At 37.1% G+C, this 16,577-nt stretch overlaps 1 protein-coding gene across 4 annotated transcripts in view; it reads right to left on the bottom strand.

Moving 5' to 3' along the window:
* LOC120637568 (protein 4.1 homolog) overlaps window positions 1-16,577 on the bottom strand; it is a 91,086-nt gene that overhangs the window by 46,724 nt on the left and 27,785 nt on the right. The window contains exon 1 of one of the 4 annotated variants that reach the window (XM_039909414.1): window positions 12,334-12,383. The exons of the other annotated variants lie outside the window; for them this stretch is intronic. The gene's annotated coding sequence lies outside the window, so the exon portion shown is untranslated. Of the gene's footprint in view, window positions 1-12,333; window positions 12,384-16,577 lie in introns of those variants that run through there. 4 annotated transcript variants of the gene reach the window in all.

Raw genomic sequence — 16,577 nt, 5'->3', positions numbered from 1 at the left:
CGCTTAGCAACACTTCGCAGGGCATGCAAGGCCTGTTTCTAGCGTGCCCTGCTAAGTGTTGAAAAAAATCCATGAATCTTTATATAGTTTTTTGAAACGTCATATAAAAACACAAATCTGTTATATATTTACATATTTATATGGATTGTATATGATTGTTAGTGGGTAATTTTATGTATGTTTATATCCTATTTGTATTTATATGTAATATATTTATATATATATATATATTTTATTTATATATTTGTATAACTTTTAAATCTTATTTATTGCACCACCTACCTACCTCTTCTATGTTTTTGTTTCTTTTACGCCATTGGTTGCCTGGAAGAAATCGCTATGTAGCGATAAGGCCACCAAATTGTACTCTCTTGCTATGTATTTATATCTCTGTAACTACTTTTTTTCTTTGGTGTACAATAAAAGTGTATTCATTCATTCATTTAAACCTGACTTGGAAAACACCACGTCAAATGGCTTCCTTCTTTTTGGAGTCCTTTCAAAATACGCACTCTTATATTGCATTCGTGTTGAGCTATAAGAACTCTTGTACGCAGGAGCGAGCGGCGGGCAGGTTGATCTAATTATTTCCCTATCCCCCACCACTTGCACCGCGATCTTTCCACTTGAAAACAAAATAAAGTAGGGTTGCAACTTTGTATTTTTAAGCTTTAAGCGTCATAAACGGGCTAGCTTTTTGGAATTAGTGCATGCAATTTTCTAGCTGTCAAGTTGCCGCATCTAGAATAAGGCCAAAATGTATTCTATACACGTTAACAAACTTAACTAGTCTTCAAATGATTATGAGTTAAGGTTTAAATTAGTTTCAGACGCCAAGGAAAGCAGTCGGTCTTTAAAAATGACTGAATAGTATTCGTTAAATTGGAATCTGAGATCGTAAATTAAGTAACGAGCAATTTCTACTCTCTAGGAGGCAACACAAGACGTGAGTGTAGTCAGTATCCAGGCTTGTCTTACGTTACTTCGCCTCCCCGACGACGCTTCGTAATTTCAGTTTCAGGGCTAGAATCAAAGGATTTGAATACTAATCGAAGCGGGCACAAATAAGTGTGGATGGCTAGCATTCTCGCAGCCTCTGCATTACTGCTAAGCCACGATTAGTCGAGTGTGTGGATCAGGCATGAGCAAGACAACCGAGTACTGCAGAGCGACAAGTGTGGAGCGTGAACGTTCAATGAATATTGCAAAGGCACCTCAAGACTTTTCTTTTTCTACCAGAAAGCATAATTGACTTTGTGGCCCAAAGTTGAAATTGAGAATTTTTTAGATAGAAATTTAACTGCAATTTTTCTATCCTGTTTGCGAGTCGACTGAAAAGAAATTTAAAACTTCGGAGAAAATCCATTTAGAACCGTGACGATTTCGCCGTAAGTGCGCCCGTAGGTACGTATTCTCGCTTTAAACAGGGCTGTAAAACTTGGCCTGTAAGTTACTTTAACGTGGATTACTTTGTACCTACCTACATATTGAACTGTAAAACTTGTCTGCTCGGTGTTCGCGAAATCGCGAATATAACATTAAGAACAAAATATTTCTTGTAAGGTTGCTATAAATATATTCATGTACCCACTCTTCATTCACGTTTCTTCTAACATGTAGACTTTATAGTGCAACCATATTATTACGGTTGCCTTGTCAAATAAGGCTAAGTAATAAATATGTGACAAAAAGACATACATTATATACAAAAAAAACAACTTACACGTCTTCTTTTATACTTTCAGCTAGCACGCATACAAACATTCTCCTATTATACATACACAGCGCAACAAGCATAGCTATCCCAATTAAATAATGTGATAACCAGTCGCAATTAATTAAACCTTGGATACGTATTTTCTTTCAAACAATCCACAACTTGCAGGCACAAATCAACCTTATTACAATTATCACCTTAATAATAATTATCACCTCGTGATTTTCATTTGTTTTAGCTATGTATATATAACACTATAAATTAGGAACCGATTTAAACACAAATCAACCTTATTACAATTATCATCTTAATAATAATTATCACCTCGTGATTTTCATTTGTTTTAGCTATGTATATATAACACTATAAATTAGGAACCGATTTAAATACAAATCAACCTTATTACAATTATCACCTTAATAATAATTATCACCTCGTGATTTTCATTTGTTTTAGCTATGTATATATAACACTATAAATTAGGAACCGATTTAAACACAAATCAACCTTATTACAATTATCACCTTAATAATAATTATCACCTCGTGATTTTCATTTGTTTTAGCTATGTATATATAACACTATAAATTAGGAACCGATTTAAACACAAATCAACCTTATTACAATTATCATCTTAATAATAATTATCACCTCGTGATTTTCATTTGTTTTAGCTATGTATATATAACACTATAAATTAGGAACCGATTTAAATACAAATCAACCTTATTACAATTATCACCTTAATAATAATTATCACCTCGTGATTTTCATTTGTTTTAGCTATGTATATATAACACTATAAATTAGGAACCGATTTAAACACAAATCAACCTTATTACAATTATCATCTTAATAATAATTATCACCTCGTGATTTTCATTTGTTTTAGCTATGTATATATAACACTATAAATTAGGAACCGATTTAAATACAAATCAACCTTATTACAATTATCACCTTAATAATAATTATCACCTCGTGATTTTCATTTGTTTTAGCTATGTATATATAACACTATAAATTAGGAACCGATTTAAACACAAATCAACCTTATTACAATTATCACCTTAATAATAATTATCACCTCGTGATTTTCATTTGTTTTAGCTATGTATATATAACACTATAAATTAGGAACCGATTTAAACACAAATCAACCTTATTACAATTATCACCTTAATAATAATTATCACCTCGTGATTTTCATTTGTTTTAGCTGTGTATATATAACACTATAAATTAGGAACCGATTTAAAAGACTTAGTCATATTTTCTCAGGAACTGGTAAAGACGTTCCGAGATGGCTGGCGGATTTCAAACGATAGCACAGTAGCTTCAGAACTTTAGAAACATTCTGGCATGCAGCCCGGTCCTGTTTTGAACCACGTTCTTTTGAATGCCAACGGAACGGCCAGGGAGCTTACAAGTTGTAACATATTATATCTTTGGGAACGGCGATCAATGAGCAAAAATAGTGTTATGGCAAACTGCACCTTTCTTGTAACACAGTGAGGATGCTCTAAACTTAAACTAGGGTGTTAATCTAAGCGTAACGAAACTTCCGATGTTTACGTACGAGTGGTAAGACCCAAACACAATTTTAAACTGGCACACAAGAAACGTTGTTCAGCGAAGGACGAACATTACCACTAAGGACCCACCTGTACACTAACAGTATACAGGTGGGTCCTTAGTGGTAATGTTCAACATAAGTTTAAAGATTATGTAAATACACTTTTAGTACAGCGAGTTTACTACGTAAATTTCCTGATGACAAGGTTGCTTGGAAGCATCCGGCTCTGCTTTCATCTCTCACAAAATGTAAAATGTTAATTGTTGATGTTGAAGAAGAGCAGAGTCACTACGATCAGACAGACGTAAACTTGAAATAAGTGAATTTTGACTAAAATGAGTACTTTGCAAAAGAACCAGTGATACCGACATAAATATTGAGTAAGTTATGTCAGAGAGACGGGGGGAGTCCCACAAAACCTCCATACTGCCCACGGGTCAAAGGTAACCATAAAGCTTTTCCAAAAAGCCAAAAAAATAAATTGGCTGGATACAAGCGGCACAAAACCCTAGTTTGTGGAAATCCTTTCAAAGGACCTATGCCCAGCAGTGGACGCTCTGTGGCTGAGAAGATGATGATGCTGAAGGCATCGTTAAAGACAGCTTGCGTACATTGCATTTGACGGCCGACTGGAGCAGTGGGCAGCGACCCTGCTTTCTGAGTCCAAGGCCGTGGATTCGATTGCCATTGAACATTGAACATGATTGTTTTTGAGTGTCTGGGTGTTTATCAATATATTATAAGTATTTAGGTGTATTATATTCATAAAAATATTCCTCAGCCATTCCATACCCATATCACAAGCTTACTTTGGGGCTAGATGGCGATATGTGTATTGTCGTAGCATATATCAATATATTATAAATATTTAGGTGTATTATATTCATAAAAATATTCCTCAGCCATTCCATACCCATATCACAAGCTTACTTTGGGACTAGATGGCGATATGTGTATTGTCGTAGCATATTTATTTATTTATTATTTTATTATTTTATTGCAGAGCGTGGTGGCTTAGACAGGCACTATATCTGTCTCACTTCTTGGGAGTAGACCTGTGCCCGGCTCTGGGACATCAATGAGCTGACATTGTTCAGGATAATCAAGGATATCATTCACTTATGTATCACAAACAAAGGTCTAAAATGGTCAATGATGTAAGGTTATTATTGATACGAAAATTACAGCGCTGCACTACTCCAGCACCATACTTATTTCTGCCGCCAAGCAGCATTGGTTTACACAAAGCGGCACTTCATATGACGTGTTCCTTGCATGCCCTGCGAAGTGATGCGCTGCTTATAGCTATTAGGCGGGGTGGACTTGATCGCTCAATTAAAATTATGAAAAAAAACTACTACTCTGGCACAACCCTACCAGATTTAGCACCAGTACACATTAATTACTAAGCACGTCATATGCCTAGCTATATATTTTAATCTACACTAGTGTTATAAGAATACATCTGTGCTGTAATCATTGAGGCGGTGTGTAAAGTGGGCGAACCGCGCTCCCCCCTCCCCCCTACCTCATTATGCAACCTCCATTCTTGCAGCGCGGTCGTGAACTCGTGTTTTTATTATGTTTTAATCATGTCGCAGGCGGGTTATAATTGTATCCCTTTATAAAGGCTACATATTTTGTGAGAGTTGCAACTGTTTAAGGTGCGGCAAGTAGGAGTGTGGAAATTTGAAACTGCTCAGTGAGACCAGTACTCGTCTATTCTGTATTGCTGCCATGCTGTTTTTAAAGAGGTTCCCGCAAGCACATTTTGGACGGTTTGGTATAGAAACAAAACTTACAAAAAGCGAACAAGAAAAGTAATAAAAAAGTTAACGAAGTATTATTAAAAGTCTGGGACTCAGTGGCACCGCTAATTTTGGTTAGTTTTCATATCGGTTCGGGAACAAGTTGATAAAAAAAGTTAATAATAGTGGTTTCGTGCGTATAAAAAGGAGCTGACCTGTTAATATTCGGGAACGGTATCCTAGAATGTGATCCATAACCTAGTAAATAAGTGGTTTCTATTTTCAAGCGTTGACCGAGTTCACTGACCGCTTATGTTCAACCTCAAACTTAGCCGCGCAGTTTGCCCGTGATTTTTAATTTAAAAGAAGATTTTGAGATTTAATCAGGTTTGTTCCACTGTCCGCAACCATCGTCCTACCGACAAATATCTGTCTTTTTTATCTTTTTCCAAAAGTGCAGGACTTGCACTAATTCGGACAAAAGGAAAAAGTAAGAGGGTGTATTTTGAATTGAATCATTAGGTAATTTGACTTCGTGGCATGGGCAGATGGGAGCGGAACAGCGCAGATTCTCGAACTTTCGAACGCAATACGTTATACGAGTAGGTAAATGTGAACCGCAAAGCTGGAATGTACGTGAGGTCTCAAGTCTAATGAATAATAGATGAAGCAGACGTCTCGACCCCGTCACGAGACGTGGAACCTATGCGCGTTTGACTATAGCTCAGCAATCGCACAGTGAAGGCTTTCAAATCCCATTATAATAAATTTGGAAAAAGATGAAAGCCTCCCTTTAATTGAATTAAGAATGTAATCTCTTTGAACTTTATACTGGTTTATTTTTTACGATTACATTAGTGACTGATTTTGGCAGTAATTGTTTTTTTATATACTACGACAATACACACATTGCCCTCAAGCCCCAAAGTAAGCGTAGCTTGTGTTATGGGTATAAAGATAGCTGTTGAATATTTTTATGAATATAATGAACATAAATACTTACAATATACAGATTAACACCCAGACACCGAAAAACAATGATGTTTATCACACAAACATTTTCCAGTCGTGAGAATCGAACCTACGGCCTAGGACTCAGAAAGCAGGGTCGCTGCCTACTGCGCCTGTAGGCCGTCAAACTAAGAAACTAATTGTGGTGCCATTTTGTTTTCTTATGAGATCACCTCAATGTTTGCAGCTATGAGCTGCCAACGTGCAACCAGTTATCAATAGCTTGAAACATAAGAACCGTATCAAACACATTACCCTCGCGAAGTCGGGTTAAAAAGTGATGCGATCGTAAAGCATCTATCTTCGGGGCACAGTGGACACAGACCGACAAACAAAAGAGTCAAAATTTATTTTTTGTCAGGGTAAAAAAAGCCTGATATAAAAATAAATACCTACGTGGAATACATTTAAACAGTGCAATACATTTTTAGGCAATATAATATTGTATTCCACGTAAAGAGCAACTAACTCCCAAACCGAGCTATTAGCATTAGCATGTAGCACGCGACGAGTTTTTTTCGCCAACGGTCGTTTGATGACTTTTTGCCACGTCACGTTCTATGGCGAATTTGACCAACTTTAATATTTAAACAAGCATGATTTTTATAGAGTTAAAGCTTTATTTTATTTTTTATTCCCCTTACTGCAATCGCACCTATTAGCATGTATGGCAGTTATATCAAACCCATAAGTACCTGTACTCTAATCGGTTTCGGTGAGCTAAATTTCTCGTGGAATGTCTTTATTGGAAGGGTAGTTAGGTAACCTAGCCACGCAAAGTCGATGTTTTTATAGAGTTAGGGCTTAATAATCCTATTCTATTCTATTTCACAAAAATCTATCTACCTATCTAATAGTAAACTTCAATCAACTCGTAATAAATTGTAAGCTTTTCAAATCTGTGACAACACTAAAAGTTATAGTTGACCGTTCGCTCGAGAAACAAGCAAGCTTAGCCGAGCCGATTTCGAATCCCGGCAGGCACCTCAAAATTATATGCGCTTTAAGCAATTAAGATATCGTGAGGAAATCTGCATGCCTGTGAGTTAGTTCTTCATTAATATCTCAGAGGTGTGTGGAGTCCACCAATCTACACGGGGCCAGGCCTTTCCACAATGAGAAGACTTGTCCTCTGTAGTGGGCCGGTATATCAGTTGATATGATGGAGCAAGCTAAATTTTGCACGTTTGGTGAAACGGTGAAATTGGGCCTTGTCGTACTTAGTATTCTCTTTTTAACGTCTAATAGCAGCAGCAATAACTTAATTGCTATCACGCAGTAAATCTGGCTCGACTTCTGCGTCGGGCGGAAGAAGCCTCAATTCTTATGGCAAAATAAGTGCTCTGAAGGGTAGTTTACAGTTTTTGACTCCACATCAAAGCTAATAGAGCAAATTTTTAATTATATGTCACAAATTTCACTGTTCTTAGAGAAGCCGCAGGCACGTGGCTTGTTAGTTATCGTAGTGCGTGATAAAACCTTGTTCTTGCACACAGCTCCATCGCAAATGACGTAAGGCATACACGCAACTCGAAACATAATAATGTAAGTTGCGCGCTCTGCGCTCAGACTTTGGCCGCGCCTTCATGTACCGAGTTCATACTATCAGTTCAGTATCAGTTCATAGCCTCAGTTAAAAAAACCAAAGGAAGGTAGCTTTAACTAGCTGAAGCCCGCTACGTTGTCCGCAATGATTGCTTCAGTTCTTAAATATTGGGCGTATAAAAGTATGACCATCTACAGGATGCGAGCTATCGCTGTGCAAAATGTTGCCAACGTCGGCCGTGCTGCTATAGCGTATATAAGTAACATCCCTATCCCTACTATCCCTACTAATATTATGAATGTCAATGTAAGTTTGTTTGTTACGCTTTCACGCAAAAACTACTGAACCGAACCTCATGTAACTTTGTACACATATTCTTGGAAGTGTTACAAGTAATATAGGATATTTTTTATCCCGACATTAAGCTCTGTTCCTTTGGGAGATGGGATGAAAGTGTGGGACGATTTTACACCATAACTCCGACAAATTATAACCGATTTAAATAATTATTTTTTGTACTATAGAGGTTATAACATGTGTTTAATTTTGCCCAAACTATGTGTAGATGAATTTGGTTGGAGATAGAGGACAGAACTCCTCAGCGGACAGCAGCAAACCTCTCATTTAAGGCTCAGCGATACTGAATACTTGAATGCCAATTGAATGCCACATCAAAAATCAAAATCAAACGCGGACGAAGTCGCGAGCAACAGCTAGTAGTTTGTTTTATTATTACGGGGAACGGATTCCGGGAGCTTTCCTGAGATAAAAAGCACTCTGTGTCCGTCTCTAGGATGCAAGTTATCTGTGTACCAAAATCGGTTCGAAGTGGTTGCATATTATTACTATGGATTTGGATTATATCAAAATATGTTTATATCACATAAAAAATTGTATATTACTTCCACTGGTTAAATCAATTTGTTAGGCTGCCATTAATAACCTACAACCTCCTAATGGATACTGCAATAATATGAAAAGAAAGAACCTCCTTCGCATCTTTGACAACTTTATAATAACTTGAAGCAGATGTGACGTGTTTATGCAGGATGGATGGATATGGATTACACAGTCGCTTTCAAACATGATGTTTTAAAGATATTAAAGATTACATTAAGACCCAAAGCACCTACTACTAATGTGAATGACTTCATCTTGGTGTTACACAGCCGTGAAATAGGTCAGTCCAAGGATTTCACCTGTGACCGCACTAAGCGTTTCATTGATTGATCACTACCTTACTACCTCGCCGGCAAACATGTTGCTTTCCGGGTCACTGACCCATCACGTGTGGCACCCGTGTTGATGGCGTAGATGCCATTATTCCGTGGCGGTTGTATTGCTGGATGCGTAATCGTTTATCGAACAGGTTTGCTTTTACCAAAGGATCAGAAAAACTGTGTTAAACACTACAAGTACAAATAAGTGATTGCAAATTATTTAGTGTTTGTAAGTTGAGAAACTTATACTTTATATATTTGTGATGAGAAATAAATGGCTTTTTTATTTATTTATTTAAGTTGAGAAACTCCGCCCTTAATTTCCAAGAACTTATATTACATGTACATTTTTACTATTTCCGATGCCATTTTTAATGAGGTCAACAACACTTAAATTGTGTAGTATTTTTACTCAATATATAAAAAATATAATATTGAATTTCAATCTCTAAATAACTAAAAAATAATAAAGTTTTTGTACCTACAGTTGTAATTGTCGATATATATTTATAAAAAAAAAAAAAAATTAAATTGAATTTAATTGAATTATCTAGATATTTAAATTTCACTTTAGTATTGTTTTAGTTTTTGGAATTACGCAACATTTGTGAGTTCGAAATGTCTTCTTAGTTCAGAAGATAAACGGCTTAGCGACAAACGGAGTGAGTTTTCACCCAAGTGAACTCTAGGACCCCGCTTCGCGCAATTAATTCTAATTGTTAACCTACATACTAGCTGTATGGCTCTGTATTATATCGGAAATCATTACGAAGCTATTCACGAGTGAATGCAGCATGTTTTTGTACTCGCTCGTAGTGGATATAACGCGATTCGCGTGCGAGTGGTCAACTGACCAGCCTGCCTTCGGTATTGCGGCACCACGACACGTTTGCCACGACAATATTGTATGGCTATGGTAGCGAGCCATATGCAACACCACACAAATCCTTCTCTCGCTCATTTCGGAGCTTCTTCAATCAGTGCACATTTAAATATTCACCAAAAACAATTATCTTTCAACCATAAGATGTATTTTAAAGTTATATTTTACTATAGTAACTAAGTCCATAAATTATATATTTTTGGAATCCACAAAATGAGACTTGTAGGTTTTGTCTATCAGTCTATGACGCTTTTGTGATACAGACGAGTCGATTGTCTATTTATATGTACATTCACAAACTTTGTGTGGAAATAAATGCATTATCCCTTCCTCTAGTTCGCCCTAATTGGGGAGAAAAGGCCGTGTGCTCTGACTAAGAATATGATATCTTTGTCAGTTGTAAGTAAACAGAACGTCGATACATCTGCCATCCGATAAAAAGGGATTTTCTCCCATTAGCACACAATAACCATCGTGCGTTATCACGATAAGTATACGTCGCCTATTGTTGTGCTCACATTCGTCATCGTTGCATGCTCTCCTAGATGTTACACGTACCTACGTACTAAAGATTATCCGTCATTTTTATCTTCTATTATTTTAGTCAAAGGTTTTTTTACCCTAATGATTTTGACAGCTTAGTAGGCGTGCCTCGAAATGAGGCTCTGCCAGGAAGAGGGGTCACAAAAAATAATAGTTTCATTACATAACACAATTTTTGACGATCTCTTTTGGCGCAGAGGTGAGCGCTGTAGCCTTATGATTATAGGTAAGTCCTGGGTATGAACTCACGGGCATATAGCATAGCATAGGCAGGCAGTATATCCCTCGATTATATCCCCTGGCAAAGATTAAAATTTACGTGAGCACCTGCTAAAGCACGAAAACAGGAGAAGTTTACCTCCGTTTATTACTATAAAGATATTATCTTCTTTGTTTCTTTTTAATAAACTTAAAGCTAAAATTGATTATGTCAATTACAATAATAATGATAATGAATAATAGGCTAACGCTCGTCTAAATGCCACAATCTTGGACTGCGTAAGTGACGATAACTTACATGAGTAGAAATTGCAAGAGACAAAAGAAAACTTGTAGTGGAGTAAAAAAAAACAATGAGCTAAAACTTGGACTAAATACGAGGAAAGTATTTTTTTTATTGTACCTAATAATTGACGAAGTGGAAACCAGTGCCTATAATCAAGTCATACATCACATGGCATTCAAGGTCCACGTCCTGCAACATGCCGCCCTGTGTCCATCAACCTGAGGCCTAGGTGTTAAGCCTCACGCGCCTGAAATTACACCGGCAACCACACCATGAACCATGAACCACGGCAAAAATGCCGCTCAACGTCAAAAATAGGACTGGTAATAGTCCTTCCCCGGACAAGCTCTGTCACAAAAAGATCTACTACTACTATTGCTACTACGTACGTACAGTACGTGGAATGCAGACGTTCAGTGCGACACAACACAACGGGCGACCTTGACACCCCGTGAATATCGTAGTGAGTAGTCTAATAATACGCGGAACGCCTCTATTTTGAATTCTTATCTCGTTTGTTTTCAGTGGCTTTAGTGTATACGTTACATGCACCTAGTAGGATTAAAATTCAAAAACATTATCTATAGACAATCAGCTGAGTATATTTTCGACTAGGTAGTAAAGCGTTAAACTGAACCACGACCAGCGTATTCCTTCCGCCATGCAGCAAGGCTGTTGGTCTTAAGAGCTTTGTTGCCGATGTTATTAGGCACACGAGGCTTAACACCTACGTCTTAAGTTGATAGACACAGGTAGGTCGTGTTACTTGCATGCCCCGTGAAGTGTTGCTCTGTTTAAGCAATAAAATTTTATTAAGGTCACATCGTCGCGTCGGCGATTAAGGTTTAGTCACCGTTCGTACATCAGCTGCACAGTAATCTACATGTGTTTAGAAAGTTAGACTATATACATATTGTAGGCACTTCAGTTTATAATAATAATAAATCTTTATTTCGGACGTGGACGTGACCATAGCAGGTCAGTAATACATCCTAACCTATAATATTATGATATTAAAATATTTTGTACTTTACTTTATTATTTGACATACGAGTATATTAATTAATTGTGATAGTTTTTTTTCTTATTCTTATTAGTTATTTTTTATTAATAATTAGATAAAAATTATATAAAATCCACGAGCAGATTTCCCTTGATTTGTATAATCTTTAAGTTTAATTTGAATTTTTGTCACAAATAATTATTGTAACACCAAATTAATTGTAGTATATTGTAATTCTATTCTATTCTGTCAGTGCTTAACAACTAAGTCAAATTAAGTGGTTTTTTCGCAACGATATCATACCCACGTTTAATGATAGCTTATCACTCCGAAACATGGTCACTTAAGGGAGATGGATAAGACTATGCAAGGCCTACCCTAGAATAGGTATTATTATTCCCTTCGACGTGATCAAATCAGAAATAAGGAAAGCGGTATTAGGGCAACGCTATGGTTAACCACTGTTATTGACACATTGTCACTGTCTGTGGTATATAGTTTAACCGGCATTCGAGATAAAATTATGGAATGTTGTATGTTTGTACTAATTGCGTTTTTTTTTTTATTTCGATAAAATTTACCTGTTAGAACATTCACAATGGTGCTACCATGTCAATATTGCGATATGCTGCGAATTTTAAGACAGTTCATTATACCTGAAAAAAAAGAAAATAAACATTAATATTTTGTTTAAGAATACATAAAAAAGTTCCAAGCAGTAAGATAGAGGTTCACAAGGCTAAAAGGTTCCCCCAAAGCTACACGTAACTACAATTTATTTTCACCAATGGATTAGATCCTGCCTACCGGACCCCCGTTATATCCCATAAAGTTGGGGAAACTTTATGTGATCATTATACGACCTACTTAATTCTTTTTTATGGTGAAACTGAAATGAACTAATTAGCCCCTAAGTATGCGTGTTTTATATAACTGAAGCATGAAACTTCGACCCCTGTGTTATAGTTGAAAAAAAGCCTACATCAGTCTCCTATAGACTTCTAAATTAAATCGATATATATATAATGATTATTGGTAACGCGTGAAATGGTTCAGGCAAACAGAGGTAATTTTGAAGTTATATTACTAGAGTCTTAACTACTAATAAATGTGGTTTAGCCGGTCATTAATAACACAATGTTTTCTTAATGTTATGTATGTATGTGTGTTCTTAATGTAGAGAAGTTTGGATAGTTATGGAGTAGCAAGTAATACATATATTTTACCCATTGAAATCTTGGAGATGTCTCTTAAAAAGTTCAAAGTCTGTATTAAACGTAAGCTTATAGAAAAGTCCTATCATAGTATAAAGGACTAAGTAATCGATAAAAAAGCATGGGTGTGAATGATTGCTCTAACCAGGTTGCTCTTCTAATAATTTTAAATGACAATGTGAGATGGTGATAACAAAAAAAAACACCCGGCTAAGTTTGTTGTGGGCTTCTTCTTAGACCAGGACGCGTTTGGAATCCTCGTAGCTTTAGTTTTAAGTTTACGAATGTGGTTATCGCCATCATCTCACACCGTGTAATACTCATGTAATGTACGCATCAAAAGTGTCACCTATAGGCCTACTTGAATAAAGATATTTTTGACTTTGACTTTTGACTTTATATGGAGTTGCTAATAACTATTAAAAGATACCGCAGTACCATCAGAAGAATGAATTATTCTGAAAACCTGCCGTCATTTCGTCAACATAAGCTTATGTTGTAATATAGATGTCGATTCGTTAATTGATTCTCGCAAGAGATACCTTGCGCGGCGATGGTCGAACGACGATCTTCCAATCAATTAATGTACTTATTGGTCAAAGGTTGAGACAGAGTTAACTAAATTATACTTTTAAATGAGAACCGTTCAATAGAAATAATAAAAGGTTAAGTAATATAATATCAGAATTATAATAATGATTACTACTAGTCGGCTTTGCAAAAGTACCTAATAGCGGGACCAGAGGATTCGACACGGTGAATAACAGTAGGTTATTGTGTAGATAGCAGGAATATTGGATAGAAGCAGGCGTTACTCTACGGAAATCCATGATATATTATGAAAATTAAGCTTAATTTATAATTTCTTCAATCCTAATACTCCACACCAAACAGATCTTCGACAATGTACCCTCTACGCACGTTTCGCTCCGAAACCGGAGCATCCTCAGGACATGTTGACTTTACAATGAATAATTATTAAGTTGATCTAAAGTGTGACAAATTGAGCTTTATTTTCGTAACAGTATGGGAAGGCTCGGGGAAACTGCCAGGTAAATACATTCTTGATACAGATAATTAACAACTTTTGCCAATTCGCGAATCAAAAGAAAACGCAATGAAATCTTGCTGATATATCTAATACCTACTATATATTATAGGTGAAACGAAAGCCACGGAACGTGTGAATTACATCAATTTGGCGTAAACTGAAAGCGACTCGGCGCATCAAGGTGGAGGCTTGGAAACACGCCAGCACTTACGAATCAATTACATTAGAGTTCAACGCCTCTTTATCATACCTGTTGGTGCCAACCTTGAGTTGCCTTTACGGGCCGTTGTTACGTGTTTACTTACTTTATATTGGTTATGCTAAAACTGAAAGAGTACCTAGTAAAATATAAGTTCGTTTGCTTTTACATAAACTGATTTGCTCGTGTCAAGATTGAATAAAAAATCCTTATTTGAACAGGTACAATGGCACTTAAAATATTAGCATGGTAACTGCAATAGTAAAAACTGTGCTGCATGTACCACAGCCAGTGGCGTTCACTTCATACATACACAAAAGCACTGCATACCCAACATTGTTCCTATAACCCGTTTATGAGTAGGATTTTTCTATTTTACGCCATCTTTCTGCTTTATGACTACCCTGGTGAAAAACCCTTTGCACGCGACTGACCACAACCGACCTCCACAATTGTTCTACTAGATTTATTTTATATGTTGCTGTTGTTGTATACATATGTATGTGTGTATGTTTAATGTTTGGGTTTAAACTAATGAAAGATAAGAATCAGAGCTTTCTTATAAAGTGTTACAAAATTCTCGTGTGTTAACCGAAACATAAACATGTTCTCATCATATCCCTGTTGTGTCATACCTTAGTCACGAGTCTTTTTAAGAGTCTTTGTAGATAGTCCTTTGAAGACAAGCAAAAGAGCGTCGCACACTTGAGGCGAGCGAGGGCTCGTTTGATTCTGGGGACGCGGAGCGAATAACGCACCGCAATTCATAGCGCACCGTTATGCTTTTTGTGAATGTTATACCTGTTCAGTAGTAGTTGAGATTTTTTGTAGCAGAGCTTGTCCTGGAAAGTACTACCTGTACAGTGTTTCAATACAGGAAACTCACCAATAACAGTAGCACGATTAAGCTGATAGTGTGGACTAACTATGTTTGTGGCTAGATAGTGTAAAAAGTGCCTAATTGTATATTGTTTATGTTCAAAAGTTTAAATACCAAAATTTGAATTAAATTCGTTTTACTCCGCTGCAAGATTTGGTCGTTTATTCGTTCCTTGGGGTTCTCCTGCGCTGGTTCAAATAACCAACAAAGAGAAGGTATTTCACTTTAACGGAAGGTATTTACTTTTACGCGATTTTATTAATTGTTAGCGCGGTGCCCATACAATGCTTATTTGCTAAGCCCAGAACTGCAATTTGGTGACGGCAGATCAGAATACAGCTATCCGCACTTTCTCTTCCCGCATTTGTCGTGCGAGAGGACTAAGGAAATATAAGTTATAACGGGGAACGGGCAGCAGCGCCCTCCTTGCAAAAGTACCATCTACTGGGATCACCAACCTGTCTGTCCAGCGCAATGATTATATGGGTAAAACCTCAAATATTGGGAGAGGTTTTTAGTCCAGCAGTGGACTTTTGTAGGATGCTGATGATGCCCAGAAAAAGGCTTTAATTCGAGGTGAAGGTGGCCGTCGCGTGTGTGCGCATGCAGGGCAGGCATTCAGTCGGTCGCGCAGGCGGCAGGCGCCAGGCGGCATGCATATTATTTCCCATACGTGTCTCTTTTGTTCCAGACCGTTGAATGCGAGCCATTTTCTGTTGATGCTGCGCCTTGGAAATAATCCTTCCCGTTTGCGGCGGGAATAATACTTTTCGTAGGTTCCACGTAAATGGAACGTTGACGAGTATTCCCAATGATTGGGCAATTTTACTATCGCATGCAAATGAGTTGCGTGTTTCGGGCCCTTATCTTAGTATCCCAAGGTTATGGCGAAGCTAAAGCCATGGATGACACCTAGTGAGAGGGCAATCCCTCTCACTAGGTGTTATCCATGAATTTGGCAATCTCCGAAAGAATAACAATATATCTTCTTCTTGCAGTGCCGACTCCTATCGAAGGTTAGCAACCATTAAACAAAGATCGGGTACTTTTCCCGAACCATTGGCGTAAATTTTTTAGCCACGATGTTCTTCTTCGGCCAGGTTATTTTCCCCTGAATAATGAGCTGAAGGAGTTCATATTTATTGTTTCTCATATTATGACCAAAATACTCTGACTTTCTTTGCTTCATAGCTTTCTGACTTTTTTTGAAAGCATTCTCGCACCCCCAGTTAACCAATAAATGTGCTCTGAAAGCCTTTGGCAAATAGATTAGGATAGTAATTTGATCACCCAGCCTGCTCTCATCGCGTTAGTGCCAGCCAACGGTTCTCCATCGGCGAGCAGTAACTTAGTTTGTGAGCCATTAAGTTGTAAGGTCACAGCTTCCGCATGCAGCTGTATCGAATTGTTTAGATTTAGACAAAAACATCTATACAACACAAGAATATATCTACTCTTGCCTAAATATCTTATACTGTAGG

The sequence above is a fragment of the Pararge aegeria genome, chromosome 1, assembly GCF_905163445.1.
Source record: "Pararge aegeria chromosome 1, ilParAegt1.1, whole genome shotgun sequence".
Lineage (NCBI taxonomy): Eukaryota > Metazoa > Arthropoda > Insecta > Lepidoptera > Nymphalidae > Pararge > Pararge aegeria.
Note: the sequence above shows the minus strand (reverse complement) of the source record. Positions and strands in the feature narration are given on the sequence as shown.